General features: G+C 37.0%; 1 protein-coding gene across 1 annotated transcript in view; it reads right to left on the bottom strand.

Annotated features, from left to right (window-relative positions):
- The window catches only part of LOC135715328 (innexin shaking-B), a 157620-nt gene extending 150692 nt beyond the window's left edge, over nucleotides 1–6928 (bottom strand). Inside the window, exon 1 of the mRNA XM_065238646.1 lies at nucleotides 6787–6928. The gene's annotated coding sequence lies outside the window, so the exon portion shown is untranslated. The remainder of the gene's footprint in view (nucleotides 1–6786) is intronic.
- Nucleotides 6929–15819: the final 8891 nt, after the last annotated feature.

Genomic DNA, 15819 nt, shown 5'->3' with positions numbered 1-15819 from the left:
GTCTTAGTTAAAAATTATTGAAAATTTTATGAAGTCAAAGCGGTATTTTTTGTTCACAAGAGAGGGAATTGTTTCAAATATTAACTTTTAGAGCGCCAAACCATTTTTTGATTTTTGTCAAATCGGTAGCAAGTTTTTAACTGATTGATTTCTCCATCAATATTTTCCCTTAAAGCTTATTACATTATGTTTTAGATTGCTCTATAGTAAAAAAAATAATTGCACAACTGAAAGTGTACTGGCCTCTAGAAACAATTTTGTAACCCTATGATACGCCAGATTTTACGTTGCAACGACTAAACCCACTGGCGTTACCAATCGAGTAATGAAAAGTTTAGGAAGTAACCTTTCTAGCGGTTTAAACACTTCAGAAAAAGGGTGCATATAATCCAAAATACATAATACAAAGAGTTAAGAAAAAATAAGCTGATTCTATAGAAATTCACAAACTTAAACAACATTAGCAATATTGGATGCTGTTACAGTAAAATCGATGAAAAACTAATAAAATGGGAGCAGTATAAAATTTTTTAGGATAAAAAGTTTATGTACGTATGCATTGGTTGAGCAGACCCACATTGACATCATTCTAAAAATTACCTGACTTTTGTTCTAGCATCGGAAGAGTCAAGTTTCACCAAACATGGCTAAATCTAGGAATTATCAACATGATTCGCACATTATAGACAAATTGCACTTTTTTTTTAGCAAATTAAAAACATTGAAATCGTGTTTCCAAAATCAAACCCATTAATAGGGGAAACTAGACACACTTGACACCATTCAAATTTTCGAAGATAATGGTTTGGCGACATATATGTCAGATTGTGTAACGTATACATTTTTGAGAGGAGTTGATAGAACAACAATAATATGAAACAAATGAGTTTCACTAAATTGCCCACCTAACGAAATCCTCTTTCATTTGAGGCTGAGAATGTTCTATCAGCGGTCATTCTTCAATGCTTTTTTTTTGGGCTTTAAAATGTTTTTTTTTTAATGTTGTGTAAATCACGTAAAAACTAGAAAAAAATAAATAAATTCAAAATAGCTCTAACCACCCCCTCAGAACGTTTAGATATTTCAATACAAGAAGCATATGAAATAGGTGAACTTAAGCATTCGTTTGGTGGGTATTTCAACGATGCTGAATTTTTTATGTAAAATTTTGTTTCAGAGAGCTTTGAATAAGTAGAATCTATAATCATTGAATTGGTGCTGTTTCATTTGATCTTTTGTAAAGTTTGATTTGAAGTTGAAAAATCAGTTAAGGAAAACTTCGCACACTTATTCGTGAGAAAAAATATAAAACTTCGATCCCACAGAATTTATATGCACTCGTTCCCGGAATCTGTGTAAATATTAATATTGAACTGCATAAAAAAGACACTGCGTTTTCTGGCAAAATTCTGAGAGTCCACTCTCGATTACAAAAAATGGATTTCAAGTCTCCCCCAACTATTTAGATTTCTTTATTTTTGAGACTTTCATACATGGGCTGCTTCGTCTCCTCTCTACCCCCATTTCAAAAGTACGTTTTTGGACATCTTGAATCTAAAACGAACTTTTTGAGAATTTATATAAACACTTTGGAGGCTGTAGAGTATTCATAAAGTTACCAAACAAATTTTCCTGTAAGCCTGTGCTAAAACAGCATAAAGTTGTGATTTGTCCACGGATATCTAAAATTAGGTATTAAGAGTATTCACTCTCTAGTTAGAAACATACTTTGAACAAACTATTTGAAGATTATTTTGGAATTGCTTTTGGAAAACTTAGCTTTTTGTTCATTATCTTCTAGCATTTCATCATATTGCTATGAGAAAATGTTTTATCCCAAGTAACAATTCAGTGACCATTAAGCATCCACTCTGATTTATGATGGTTTTATAACGGCAATGAACAATCAATTTAGTTTAAATATAGCATTTTAAAGTGTAAAACATTCCTGCTTAGTAATTCAGCTTTTTGCTGTTTTAACAACCTTTTACAGTCTGGCAGGAAAGTTAAAAACTGTCTTGTTTTAAAAATAAATTTAAAACAGTTATCAGTCCCTCCATAAAACTGTTCTGTTATTCAAGCATAAACGTCATTAGCAATTGTTTATTAATGTCATGATAAAATTCTTTATAAACGTGTTCTATCATTATAAAAGCAACCATAAAACAATTAGGTTTTGCATTAGAGAAAAAAGCATTTATTGCTGCTTTAACTCCCCAATTAATTTGTTTACAAATTGAGGTTAAAAGATGGTTCCTCGTAGTTAATAAATGCCAAATTTATGACAAGGAAATCTCGAAGGATAGACGAAGTAGGATGAAACAATCAAGTCGATTTCAGATAAATTTACTTCTTTAGAAGAACCAGCACACCACCAACGACTGACCATCTGTCGGAGATGAGTAAAGTGAGCGGGGCCCCCGAACTCATAAAACATTGTCTAAAGTTGAAAACATACCAGCCTTCTCCAGATCTTGCGATGACAATCGAAATAACAACCGACAGCAAACCACTGAAGCTGTTAGTTAGCGGAGATTAGCTGGTTTCCGATCCAAAGCAGCGATTTTATTCGGCGAAAGACTCTTCGAAAATTTCATTCAACCGTTTACTCTGCATCATGTAACCATCCGGAAGAAGGGGATCTTTTTCGGGAACGATTGCGCTTCCAGCTGTTTGAAATGCGAAATGTTGTAAAACAGTATCGCAAACTATCTGAGTAACTGCTCCCAATCCATCGGGAGAAAATCGCCTGGAAGAATCTTGGATCTCACAGCGCAACTATCGAAAGATAAACAAACTTTGACGTTTAACTTTTTGCAGGCAACTTTGCCTCCATAAATGCTGCCATAAATCTGAACGGGTTAGGATCAAGCAAAATGGCTTCAGATAAATACAATTCAGCCTGCAAGTTTTCTTCATAAAAGGCATTTTAAAACCTTATTAATTTGTTAAGGAATTCTTTAAAGCAAAACAACTTTTTCACAAATTACCCATGAAAATCAACTTTTATGCCACCGCCATGTTACAATTAGTTTGCTTGTTTTTTTACAATCTTTGATTTTCAATCTATATTTCCTTAGATATAACTATATTTTGGTAAATTTAGCAATGAGCAAACATTTAAATGCGAAAATAATAAAAAAAAAAATCTCGACCAAGCTCGATGTGAAGAATTTTTTTTTTTTCAATGTTAAATAATTAGTCAAATCGACGTTTTACGAGGGTGGGCTTAATTTTTTCGATGCTTTCACGTACATTTCACATACAATTTGATATGGCACTTAAAACTAGGCCACTTAATGAGATCTATTTTAATAAATTTGGATTTTCAACAAGATTTTTATACCATTAGTTTCTATATTGATTACTATGATAAGCCCCGTAACGTGGGTAGATCACCTTTTCGTGGTACGTTACGGGATGTAAGATCTACCACCGATTCCTAGTCCTAACTTCTTCAAACTAGGGGAACAGGATTTTTCAGTAATCAAAGGAACACATCTTAGTCCTTGTTACTTTTTATGCCTTGTTGATAGTGATAAGTCCTCGGGTTGCCTGGACCGAGGATGATCTTGAAACAAGGGAAAAATGAGTTAGTTAGTCTTCATCTATGTGATTCCTAATCTTCTAATCGTTGTTCCCTAGTTTGAAGTGGTTAAGACTAGGGTTCTGATGCATGGTCATTATCGGTGTCATAGCTTGTTTTTGTTGTTAAGGAATCCAATTTTGACTGACAAAGGGGCGCGCCTTTGGAGGGTGTTCCAACTCCGAAGTGTATAAATAGCGGAACCTTTCAGTTAGAATCGATTCCTTGCGATGAAGGCAAGAATGACAACTGTATCAAAACCGAATACTTCATCATTTCTCAATAGTGATGGAGTAATACGACATGCACTAAACTAAGGACACGGGATATACTACAATAGATCAAATTACTGGTCGCAGTGGTGTTATGTCCCGAACAGAGGAAAAAAAAATGATAAGCTCGGATTCATAAATCCTTTTCTATCTTGATTGATGCTTTCCTAGTGGATTCAGCATGCGGCTAGGGGAAATAGCTCGGAAAGGGTTTTTATTGTTGCTAAATAGCTTTTGTTGTAGCTTTCAAATGGTTCTCAATGCGTTCGTCATACAACTTTTTGCAGTACATCAATATTGAAGAGCTTCGAGAATACACCCTTCAGAACCTTCTCCAGGGTGGGCCAACTAGACATATTCTAGTCTTAATGAGGTTTTGGTGGATGCATTAATGACAAAATAACCTTGACCAGGGTTTTATGAATGTTGTTTTATAGTTGCTTTGTAGTATTTCATAAAACCTAAAATGTTACTTGGGATGTTTATTTATATATGAATTCCAAAACATTTTTTAATAAAACATCAAATGAACACGTTTCCGACCACTTCTCTGTAGACCCAGGAAAGAGTTCTAACTTGGGATAACAGGGATCTTTGTGTGTGCCCATAATTTCTGAAGCGGTCTATAAGGGAGAATGATAGGACCCGATTTGGAACGGGTTGATCACTGAGAATCAAAAAACTCACAATTTGCATTTGTTTTATTCTCATATCATTGTGAAAAACGTGATACGATAATCAGATTTACAATAATTAAAAAAAATGTGTTGATAAAATTGGACCCAGTACATTTAGAGCAGGGCATTAACAATTTAATAAATGATTAATGATTAAAGTAGCCAGTGCAAAAGGTGTAGGTAAGCGTGACTGGTTTCTCACCCCAACGGGTCTGGGTTCAATCCCAGGTCGGTAGGATTTTTCTGAGGCATAAACATCTCTAGTCACGTCTTCCTTCGGAAGGGAAGTAAAGCCGTTGGTCCCGGCCCATGTGTGTTTGAATGGATGCGATATCCTACGCATGTGTGGAAGCTACCTTCCTGCATATTGGATTGCCGTCAATGGATGGCAATCGATGTCCGTCGGTGATTGGCACTAGATTGCGGAACAAAGACCGACGTTAAATAACGGAATGAAGAAGAATGAAGTAATGATTAAAGTTAATCATAAGCATTTAGCATGGTTTTATCACCAACCCTTAACCACCATCACAATGAGGTAATGGATCGAATCAATGATAGAAATAGAAATTTTAGGCAATCATTAATCATTAATCGCTTAAAGCTCTGAATTAAAATATTTTATTTTTGTATTTTAGCCACTGACACATTTAGGTCATTCGTGACTTGTCCAGGGATGAGATTTGAACTCGTGATCTTTAGCGTGAGAAACATGGATGTAAACCACAACGCCGGGTTCACCCAAAAACATTTGGATTTGATGCTCCTTATATCACTCTAAATTTGTCCAATACATGAGATAAACTGGCTGCAAATCTCGATACTATATAATACCAAATATTCCCAATATGGAGTAAATTCAGAAGTAGAACGGAGTTCTGTCCTCTAATGGCTTGTTAAATAGCACACCAAATAAAAGGACGTGTTATTAACCTGAATATGATGCTTGCACGACATTCATGCCCACTTAATTCATGCACTTAGTTTGCCACTTTCTCATCATAACTGGTGACAGTATGATTTGGTCTTTTAAGCTTATTGTCATCGATGATGATAATCACAGAACCATCATCGTCTATACATTTATGTGATTCACCCTAGAAGTCCAGATTCGTGATTGTTTGTATTCTTTCGAATCGAAATTGAGGCGATTGCTCACTACACCATTCAACATAAATGTTGAGGAAACGTCTCAGATTTGAAACAGTGCCAGCACTAGTTATGCTATTCAGAATTAACATATATAAAAAAGATTTTTTTTTCTAAACAAACTGAATGAATTGGCCTCGTTTTCCGACTTAAAGGCATTCTTCTAATCATTTAGCACATGCACAAAGTGTAGCATGACAAACACGAAACCATGTCATAGAGTGACACACAAAAGAAACATTGTCACCCGAAAAGGCTGGAAGATTATTGTCATTTATTATTATTTTTATTATTTTTAGTAGAATTATGATGATTTTTATTATTATTATTATTATTATTATTATTATTATTATTATTATTATTATTATTATTATTATTATTATTATTATTATTATTATTATTATTATTATCATTATTATTATTATTTTTATTTTTATTATTATTATTATTATTATTATTATTATTATTATGATTATTATTATTATTGTTGTTGTTGTTGTTGTTGTCTATAAATGGGACTCAAGCTGTTCAGCTAGAGCCACTGAATAATTACTGTACCTATAGAGACTCTAGGTTTTACCTTTTTGGAACGTCATCAATTTCAACCGATATCTTTTAAGAACGATAAAGTGCCATCTGCATCGATTGTGGCAGTGTCCTTTTGTTTTCACCTTTAATTATTTTGCTGTATGCCATTACGTTCATAATATTTCACATCTATATGAAAAGATGAGCTGTGCAATATCTCTATATGATGAAATCAAAATAGTACTTGTGATACACAAATACAAACACAGCATACTGCATGCAAAAAATCGTCTAGAGAGACGTTTTCTATACAATTACACAAAGCATTACGCGGTCCCCCCAAAGCATAGTTCTATTTGCTTTATAAAAAATGTTATGCAATCTTAGCCTGTGACCAGCAAGTGATTGTGTTTCTTGAATTGATGCCTCCAAGGGTTGACAAATAGTTCAATTTTTCGTAAATGGAATAAAAAAAAACTCCTGCACTTGGACACATATTCAGAGTTGAGTTAAATTTGGGATAATTCGATAACGAAAAAAAAAAATAAAAACAATCATGAGCTGCAGTACTTACATTTTGGCTGTAGATAGCAATGCGCAGGCTAGTTTCAATACTCAAATAATCATATATTCTTTCCTTTTCAGCCATATATTAAGAAATCAAATATAGATCATCACATAATTAAACATTCTGCCTTCCACAAACGTTATCCTTGATTAGTTGCAGCACAATCACAATAGCAGATAATCCACAATAACTGTACTTTTCATTTTTTCATGTTTTTATCGCTCACTGATCAATTCCGATAGAAGAAACCTTTTCATTATTAATGTGTAGTAGCATGCACTAATCACTCTGCTGCTTCTTGCATCCATGATTTTTCCATCATTATTTTTACCTTTACACTGACGGTTTTCAATTTTTTTTTTAAATAATCAGCAGATTTTTCTAGCGATTCACAAATCATGTAACACTAAAACACTTTTTTTGTCGCGAGTGATTTTCTTAAATTTTCCATTTATCTTCACTCGATTCATTTTAGGAGCTGCCTCCATCCTCTTAGAGATAAGAATAGTCCGTGTTTCTTTTCGATTTTGATTCCGCATCGATGACAGCACACCACTTCAGTTTATCCAGCGGAAACGGAATTCATGAACAATAATTTTATCTTTAATCGATGTTGATTGTGCACACCTACAAAACAAAATCAGAAGTAGTTGACGTTATTTTTCAATCTTACATGTTAATTAGAAGAAAAAATCGATAAAACCCCCACAAAGCATTCTATCATCTAAAGTAGTTGATGCATTGGCATGAGATATGCACATTTTCGTAGTGTTGCCATGTTTTTGAAATTTGATATTTGTAGTCCCCGCTTTTTATAAATCTTGTGTTCTAACCAGTTCTAGTATGTTTTATGGAGACGTCGTTCAGAATAATCATTTACCAAAAAATAAAACTAGAGTACACCGTCTATCTATTGGAACCATCTTTTGCGTTCAGCTTTTCAAACTAATCAATAAATTATTGAACCGCAACAAATCTACAAACCTACTGTAGAACTTTTTTCACGCTGCTTTCGTTAATAATTTTAGCATTGTCAGTCACTTCACTATTTTAAAATGGTGTCCTTCTGAATCCTATTTTGAAAACTTCAGAAACGAAACATACATAAAGAAGGAGATGTGAGCAACGCGACGGCAAACATTGAACTGAAACTGATTTTTCCGTGCTCGTAGGAAAGGAATAAAACTAGAATCATTCGGGAAAAGTGTTTTACTATAACGAAATATTTATTAGACTCTGTTCAACGCTAACTTTTCCTATGCTATTGCTGGTGTTTCAACTTCTGTATGTATTCTGCTGATGCTCATGGTAGACCTGACCTGGCGCTTCTGCTGTTGGTACCGACATTTTCATTCTCGCGTTTTGTTGCTTCTCTTTCCATTTGGGTTTTCCACTTTTGTGCCGTTTTTGGAGCACACAGCATAGCACAGGGTTCCGTGTGTTTTTCAGTGAAAAAAAAAATCGAAGACAAGTACATCTGATACTCAACAAATAGAGACAAAAAATCATCAACTAATTCTAATGCGCGTTTTTTATATTTTGCGGTATATTCCATATTAAGACATTTCAAATCAAAAGAGATCCTTTTCACTATCTCTATTGATAACAAATACTTCTTTCACTCCTTTGATTGGGTGTTTTATTCATCAAAACCGTCACACAAACAAGTAAGATGTATTACATTGTTGAAAATTGATGAATTATTGTACATCTTTATTGAATAACATGCACATTTTCCTACCCATCATCTGCAACTAATTTAAGCACAAAAATATTTGGGAATGTCTCCGACCGTTCTTTGTCCATGTTCTAAATAACAAATTGTGCCAACCTTAAATTTATGCAAATTTATAGGTCGATGTGTTAATATCGCATTTACCAAGCGTTAATTTTTTGCTATTATTTTATGATTTCGTGAGCTGGTAACAGATATGTGACCTGTTTTGCTTGTGTCGGGATCCACACATCTATATCTCTTTCATTTTGTTTTTGCCTTTTTTCCTATCGATATTTGATGTTCAAACGCGACACTCAATGCTTGATAAATTGGAACTATTTATCGGAACTCAAACGAACCAATTTAAGACTAGGGATGGCTGCGATGAAAATTGAGTTTTTCAGCAGCCAAAACACAACTATAAGTCTACAACCACGTTTTTGGAATCTTTAGTGTGTTTCTTTCACTATGCACATTCATCGTATTTCTATCAGTAAGACAAACGGGAAAGCTTTGCATAAACGTGGATTCCCCTCCAAGTGTGATAGAAATAAAGCAAAGTGCTCGTGGAAATTCGTGCGTTGTCGTCATCATCGCATAGTTTCGTTCTAGCTTCTGACATGCGCATTCATAGGAATTCTCCCGTTGAGCAATGGTATTGGGTAACAAAAAGGATAACACAATATGGGAAATGCATGAATTTCACGAATGTAAATATTGAAACATACGTCATATGTGGATCTCACACGGTGGTATTATTGCCAAAATTTTCAGCAAAATTTTTTTAGAAAAGAGTTTATGCTAATTTTTCTATTGCTGTTTGATGTCCCAAAAGCACAGCTGCCAACTGCTGTACCTTTCAAAGGTTACAATAAATGTATAAAATTAAAAATATTTTTTTTTATTATTTATTTATACTTTAATTTAACGAACCTTACCAAGATTTGTATACAATCATGATGTTTATGTTAAGTTATGTTATTCTGTAAATATTTGCAAATTAGCTATTGAGGTTTTTTTTTAAATAACTGAACAAGTTTGGGCCGAAGGGTCTTTGATTCCTATGAAACTTCGCCCATAGGTAGAGTTGTTTTTTTTTCTTTATTGAGGAGATTTTCAGCCGTAGGCTGGTTCATCTCCGAATAGGTAGAGTTAATGTATTATTTAATAAAAGTAAATTTAAAATAATCAGGGTTGCCCATTTTTCCGGAAAAGCTTAGTTAAAGTTTTCCAATTTTCTTAGCCACTACCAACTTAAATCATAATTTTTGAACCAAGCATTACACAGTCTATGTAAATTCACGCTCTCGTTGTTCGAAGACCGGTTACGCATCCTTCGCGCCGCGTTTCAAAGCGTATTGATAGACGTTTTGTGCGATAATCCGTCCACGAATTGCGGCCAGTATCCGCGTTTCTTGGCTTTGATGAGGCTCTTGAGTTCGTGTTCAAGAGCCGAGTACGCTTCGAAATGCACGGGTGTTCCATGTTTCCGGAGAAGCTTAAACGCGTCGGACTTTTTACGATAAACCTCAGTGCATTGGTGGTCCCACCAAGGGGAAGGAGGTTTTCTACGGAAAGACGTTCCAGGAACCGGCCGAGTTTGAGCTCGAAGCGCGCTGTCCAAGATCAAATTGGAGAGGAAGTTATATTCCTCCAACGGTGAAAGCCCTTCTACCGACGACACGGCTTCCTCTATCGCGGTCTTGAACGTTGTCCAATCGATATTACGGGTGAGGTCGTACGCGAGGTTAACGGATTCCGACGGATTGAACCCACTGGCAATCGAAATTTTGATCGGCAAGTGATCACTACCGTGGGGATCTTGGATCACATTCCACGTGCAATCCAACGATAACCCAACAAACATTGAATGCTGAATATGAGCTTATACAGGCCGAAATTTGCTTCTTCTGCTAAAAATTGGCATATTCAGTTTTTAATCAGCTCAAATTGTTTGTTGGGAATGAGTTAGAGCAAAGTGTGAGGTCTAATTTACTTCCATTTGAGGATGGACCAGCCAAACGTGTTACTTCTCCATTGTTAAGAATTGTCATATTGAAGTTATCACAGAGGTCATATATAAAAGTAGAACGGTTGTGTTCATACAGTTCCCCCCAGCCTGTACCGTGGGAATTAAAATCTCCCATAATGAACCGTGGAGCAGGAAGTACCGAACATATATCTGAAAGTTGTTTTCGATTAACAACGGCTCTAGGAGGAATATAAACAGAAGCAAGACAAAGGCTCTTAGCTTTAAAAATAGCCTGACATGCGACAAATTCAATACCTAGAAATTGTGGAAGATTCACTCTGTAGAAGGAATGGCACTTTTTGATCCCCAAAAGTACCCCTCCTCCACGCGAATCCTCACGATCCAGTCGAATAATGTTAATATCATAAAAAGGAAGATCAATATCTGAAGAGAGCCAAGTTTATAAAAAGGGCAAATGCATCACAATCATTATTGTGAACTAAAAACTTAAAAGTTGAGTCTAATTTAGGAATAAGACTTCGGCAATTCCACTGTAGAACAGTGATCAAATCCCCGACCTCGTTTGGAAAATTATCCATCGAAGGAAATGATTGCTGCAAGGAGGGGCTACTTCAATGTCAATTGCTTCAAGAGGGTCTTCACAGTAGGAAACATTGCCAGAACAATGCTTTTCAGAGCATCAGAAATATCGAGGTACTTGAGGATACCGTCCACAATGTCATCAAATGAGAACAACCCACATGAAGAAGGGGCTTCTGTTCTTAAAAATGGAGCATCAGGGGTTTCGGATGTCCCCAGGAGTGGTGGACAATCCTGGGTACACACCCATTTTTTATTGCTGGAATACAGCAATATTTTGCTGGATTTTGTCGAGCTGGAAGTTCCAAATTGTCGCCTGAAGAAGCAAAAGAAACCTGTTCATTGTGGTCCACCTTCCGCAAAGGAACTGCAGATCGCGGAACGCTACGTGATACGCCAAGCTCAACGAGAAGCCTACCCAGACGAAGCAGCTATTCAGAAACCGGTGAACGGATCGCCGAAGCCCATTCCCAAGACCAGCCCGTTGTTTAAACTGACACCCTGGCTGGACGACCACGGACTGATTAGGATGCGGGGAAGAATTAGTGCATGTAGGCTAGCCACCGAAGATGCTAAAAACCCAATTATCCTCCCACGTGACCACCACACTATCAATCTTATTATTGCACACTATCACACTAAGTACCACCACCAAAACCATGAGACCGCTATAAACGAGGTCCGACAGAGGTATTGTATACCTCGACTACGAGCGACCTACGCGAAAGTACGCTACAACTGCCAACACTGCAAAAATCATCGCGCAACCCCACAGCCTCCAATAATGGTCGATCTCCCTCTAGAGCGACTCGATGCCTTTGCTCGACCCTTCACCCATATTGGCGTCAACTATTTTGGACCAATCGAAGTCGTTGTAGGTCGTTGAGTGGAGAAACGGTGGGGAATGTTGGTCACATGCTTGACCACTCGTGCGATCCACATCGAAGTAGTACACACTTTGAGTACCGACTCCTGCATCATGGGCCTCCGAAACTTTGCAACACGGTACTTGCTTCATTGGCGCGAACCGCGAATTGGGAGAGGCAGCAACGGCAATCAACCAGGACGAGGTGATGAAGGAGTTCAGCGGTACCGAGACCACCTGGAAGTTCATTCCCCCAGCGTCGCCGCACATGGGCGGCAGTTTGGAACGCCTTATCGGTACAGTGAAGCGGAACCTCAGGGCAATCCAGCCCTTGCACAAGCCTAACGACGAAGTGCTACGAATTAAAAAATCGGTAGAACTGTTTCAAACACACAGTTGGTACTTGAACGGGTCGGTTTTCATCTCTTTTTGCCAGTGGTGGTGGGGGGGGATACCCCTCACCATCCCTCTCCAAAGGGGGAGTTTGATAAAGAGAGATGAAAAAACCGATTTGTACCTTCCTTAAAAGTTGTCCTAGTTCGCTATTCTAATATCTATATACAATCTTCACACTGCCGTACTCTAACGGAACTATCAACTCTATGCTTTCATCTACTCCATCTATCGTATAAAAATTACCACTACAGTCTGTTATTTGAAATTAGCATCTTCAACTATGTAAATCGTTGACTTCACGTAGAAGTAATACTAAAAACATATAGTCAAAGTACATAACTCTGGATGGGAGCATACCATCAATTACTGTCAATGGTCGAAAGGTACAGTAGCAACACCTACCTCACCCGTGTCCCCTCGAGATCGTCAAGTCGACGATGACAGGAGCACATATCGTGGTAGGGGTAAACAATAGTTGCAATTTCCAAACCTACGACTGGATGCCTTCCTTCAAATAACAATTGAAGTGCGGTAAAAAATCGGTAGAACTGTTTCAAACACACAGTTGGTACTTGAACGGGTCGGTTTTCATCTCTTTTTGCCAGTGGTGGCGGGGGGGGACACCCCTCACCATCCCTCTCCAAAGGGGGAGTTTGGTAAAGAGAGATGAAAAAACCGATTTGTACCTTCTTTAAAAGTTGTCCAAGTTCGCTATTCTAATATCTATATACAATCTTCACACTGCCGTACTCTAACGGAACTATCAACTCTATGCTTTCATCTACTCCATCTATCGTATAAAAATTACCACTACAGTCTGTTATTTGAAATTAGCATCTTCAACTATGTAAATCGTTGACTTCACGTAGAAGTAATACTAAAAACATATAGTCAAAGTAAGATTTAATATGTCAAAAACATTCTTTGCAACCTCTTCTTGTATCCTACCAATTCAAAATATGATCATGGCATCTAATTATTTCATAATTTAAAAAAAACATTGTTTTAGCTGAAATGAGATTTTGCAACCTTGCTTAGATCCATAGGCCCACATTAGAGACATTTGCCATATATCAATGTTTCGGTTATGGTTCAAAACTCGTGACAATTCATGTTAACATATTCAGACCACCATTGAATAAGATAATGTGTTTAAATTTAATGTGATGGTTGAGAATTGACAGAATTTTCCATACATAACTACATTGGGTTGATCGACGTAGAGCTATTTTGCTGATTTTCAGATTCATTATTCCACAACACTGCCCAAAAAACAATTCAGAGACACAAATCAGCATATAAATTGAATAAATGCTTTAAAACAGTGTACGGGTTGTCAAATTATGTGCTCAGAAAACCTTATCGAGATCGATGATGCGCCTTTATTCCGCTGATTGCTCTGATTTGATTAATATACTTATTAAAATCTATACAAACGATGACTTCCTGATTCAACACCAGAAGTTTGATCTAATAACATACTGAATAAGTGTAATTTGCACAACGCTTTAATCCGACTATTTCTATTGATTTAATGACATGCTTTTTAGTCTAATAATTGTTTTCTAGCTCCATTACTAGATTCCATTGCATTGCTTAACAATATTGCTGAATAAAGGTGAATACAGTCAGCATAATAGCTCTTATACCACTATGCGTCCATGTTTTAATTGCATGCTTTGTAAATACTTTACAAACGGCGTATTTATTCATTATTCCACAACACTGCTTCAGGCTAACAACAAAACGAAATTGGTAGCATAGTCGCGAGTTCAATCCCAACCTCAACCCTTTTTTTATTTATTTTCTACGGCTTATTAATTTAAATCGTAATCATAAATCGTATCACTCACGACAACCAATTCATAGATCTATCGAAAAGAATAGCATCCTTTCCATCGAAATTAGAGAGATGGAGAGGTAACGTTGTCTAATATGAATGAATTAATCATTCTCACATCTCCTTGATTTAGCTAGAGTTATGGCTGGAAGTGCTGATAGGTTTTCAGATTCAAGCTTTTATTGCTTATTTAGCTGCCCATATGATCTATTGTAGGATAGCTCAGATGGCAAGGCAAGCGGCTAGTGATCGGAAGGTCATGGTTCGAATCTCATATAACGACTTGTGTGTGTATGTAATAATTTTTCTAGTTTTGTGTGGTGTGGGGTGTGGTGGATTGGTTGGTTGGTTTGGTTGGTGGGTGCATGTTTCGACAGAAATAATGACACAAACCAGGGCTTCTGTCTGTCCTTTTTTTCATGAGCAGTCAACATAACCATTCATTCAATTTCATGTAGTCTTTTGTGTGCGGTACTTCGTATACCATCCGTTGCTCCACGCTGCTTTTCGCATTCATACTTCCAAATGCACAGCTTAACGAATAGGTAGAAAAATCAGTTTTTGCTCCCTCTCGTAAAAAATCCTCTCTCGTTTAGTCACTCTGCTTCGGTTTGGATTTTTTCACATTTTCATTTCGGTCAAGATCCCTTTGTCGTCTGCTGCAGTGAATGACTGCAAAAAAAGTCAGTTCTACGGCAGTCACCTCTAGCGCAGGTAGTGTTTGCAAACTTCCTTTGGGTTTGTTTTTTTTTTCGTCGATCTTGTTTTCCGTGCTGAGCACCAATGCTACCGGCGTGCAGCTCCCACACCTGGACCCTACCTATCGACCCATCAACTCATGAACCGGAGACCAACGGCTTTACTTCCCATCCGAAGGAAGGCGTGATCAGAGATGTTATGCCTCAGAACATCCCGGCGGCGCCGACTGGGATTGAACCCAGGCCTGCTGGGGTGTTTGCAAACTTAGCAGTGTTGTTTTTAATAAGAAACTGGTTGAAATTGGAAAGAAAAATCGCAGGCAAGAGGAAGTTTCGTGATTTGGCGAAGGATTTCTTTGTGCAAAATTACGTGGGTGTGTGGTGTAGGTTGAGTGGTGATGAAAGTTGTAAATATTTCCAGAAGAATTTCGATGCGGGAAATTTTGTGCGTAATTTTCGCAGTACACATTTCGCGTTGGCCAAGGAAAGGGTTTTTTTTAAGGAGGGTGAGGAAGTGGAAGCAAAATCGAAGAAAATGGAAAAAACGTCCGTGGCTATTAATGAACAAATCATTGTCGATTCATTGAGGAATATGCCTTTGTCTTCGATTGACTGGCCCGAAATGCGTGCGATTCTTGACACGCTAGCTAGTGCGTTAGGTACCAGTTTTTCATCGGGGAAAACCAAGAAATACATTAACATCGATGCTGAGAAAATTCAGAAAAACATTCCACATGAGATGAGAGGAAAGTTAATTTCACTGAAGATCGACTCTGCATCGCGATTAACGTGCAATTTGAGAATGAAGACCAAATCGTCATAAGAACCCTTGGTAAGATATATATTTTTGTTCAACCGTAGTGCCTCAACAAATTGAATGGTGTTGTGCTAGTGGTCACCACTATTTCATCGCTGTTTTTCAATTGATTGAAGGAAAGCGCAGAAAAAGCG

The sequence above is a fragment of the Ochlerotatus camptorhynchus genome, unplaced genomic scaffold, assembly GCF_037179485.1.
Source record: "Ochlerotatus camptorhynchus isolate MF236.1 unplaced genomic scaffold, CSIRO-AGI_Acam_v1.1 ptg000855l, whole genome shotgun sequence".
Classification (NCBI taxonomy): Eukaryota; Metazoa; Arthropoda; class Insecta; order Diptera; family Culicidae; genus Ochlerotatus; species Ochlerotatus camptorhynchus.
Note: the sequence above shows the minus strand (reverse complement) of the source record. Positions and strands in the feature narration are given on the sequence as shown.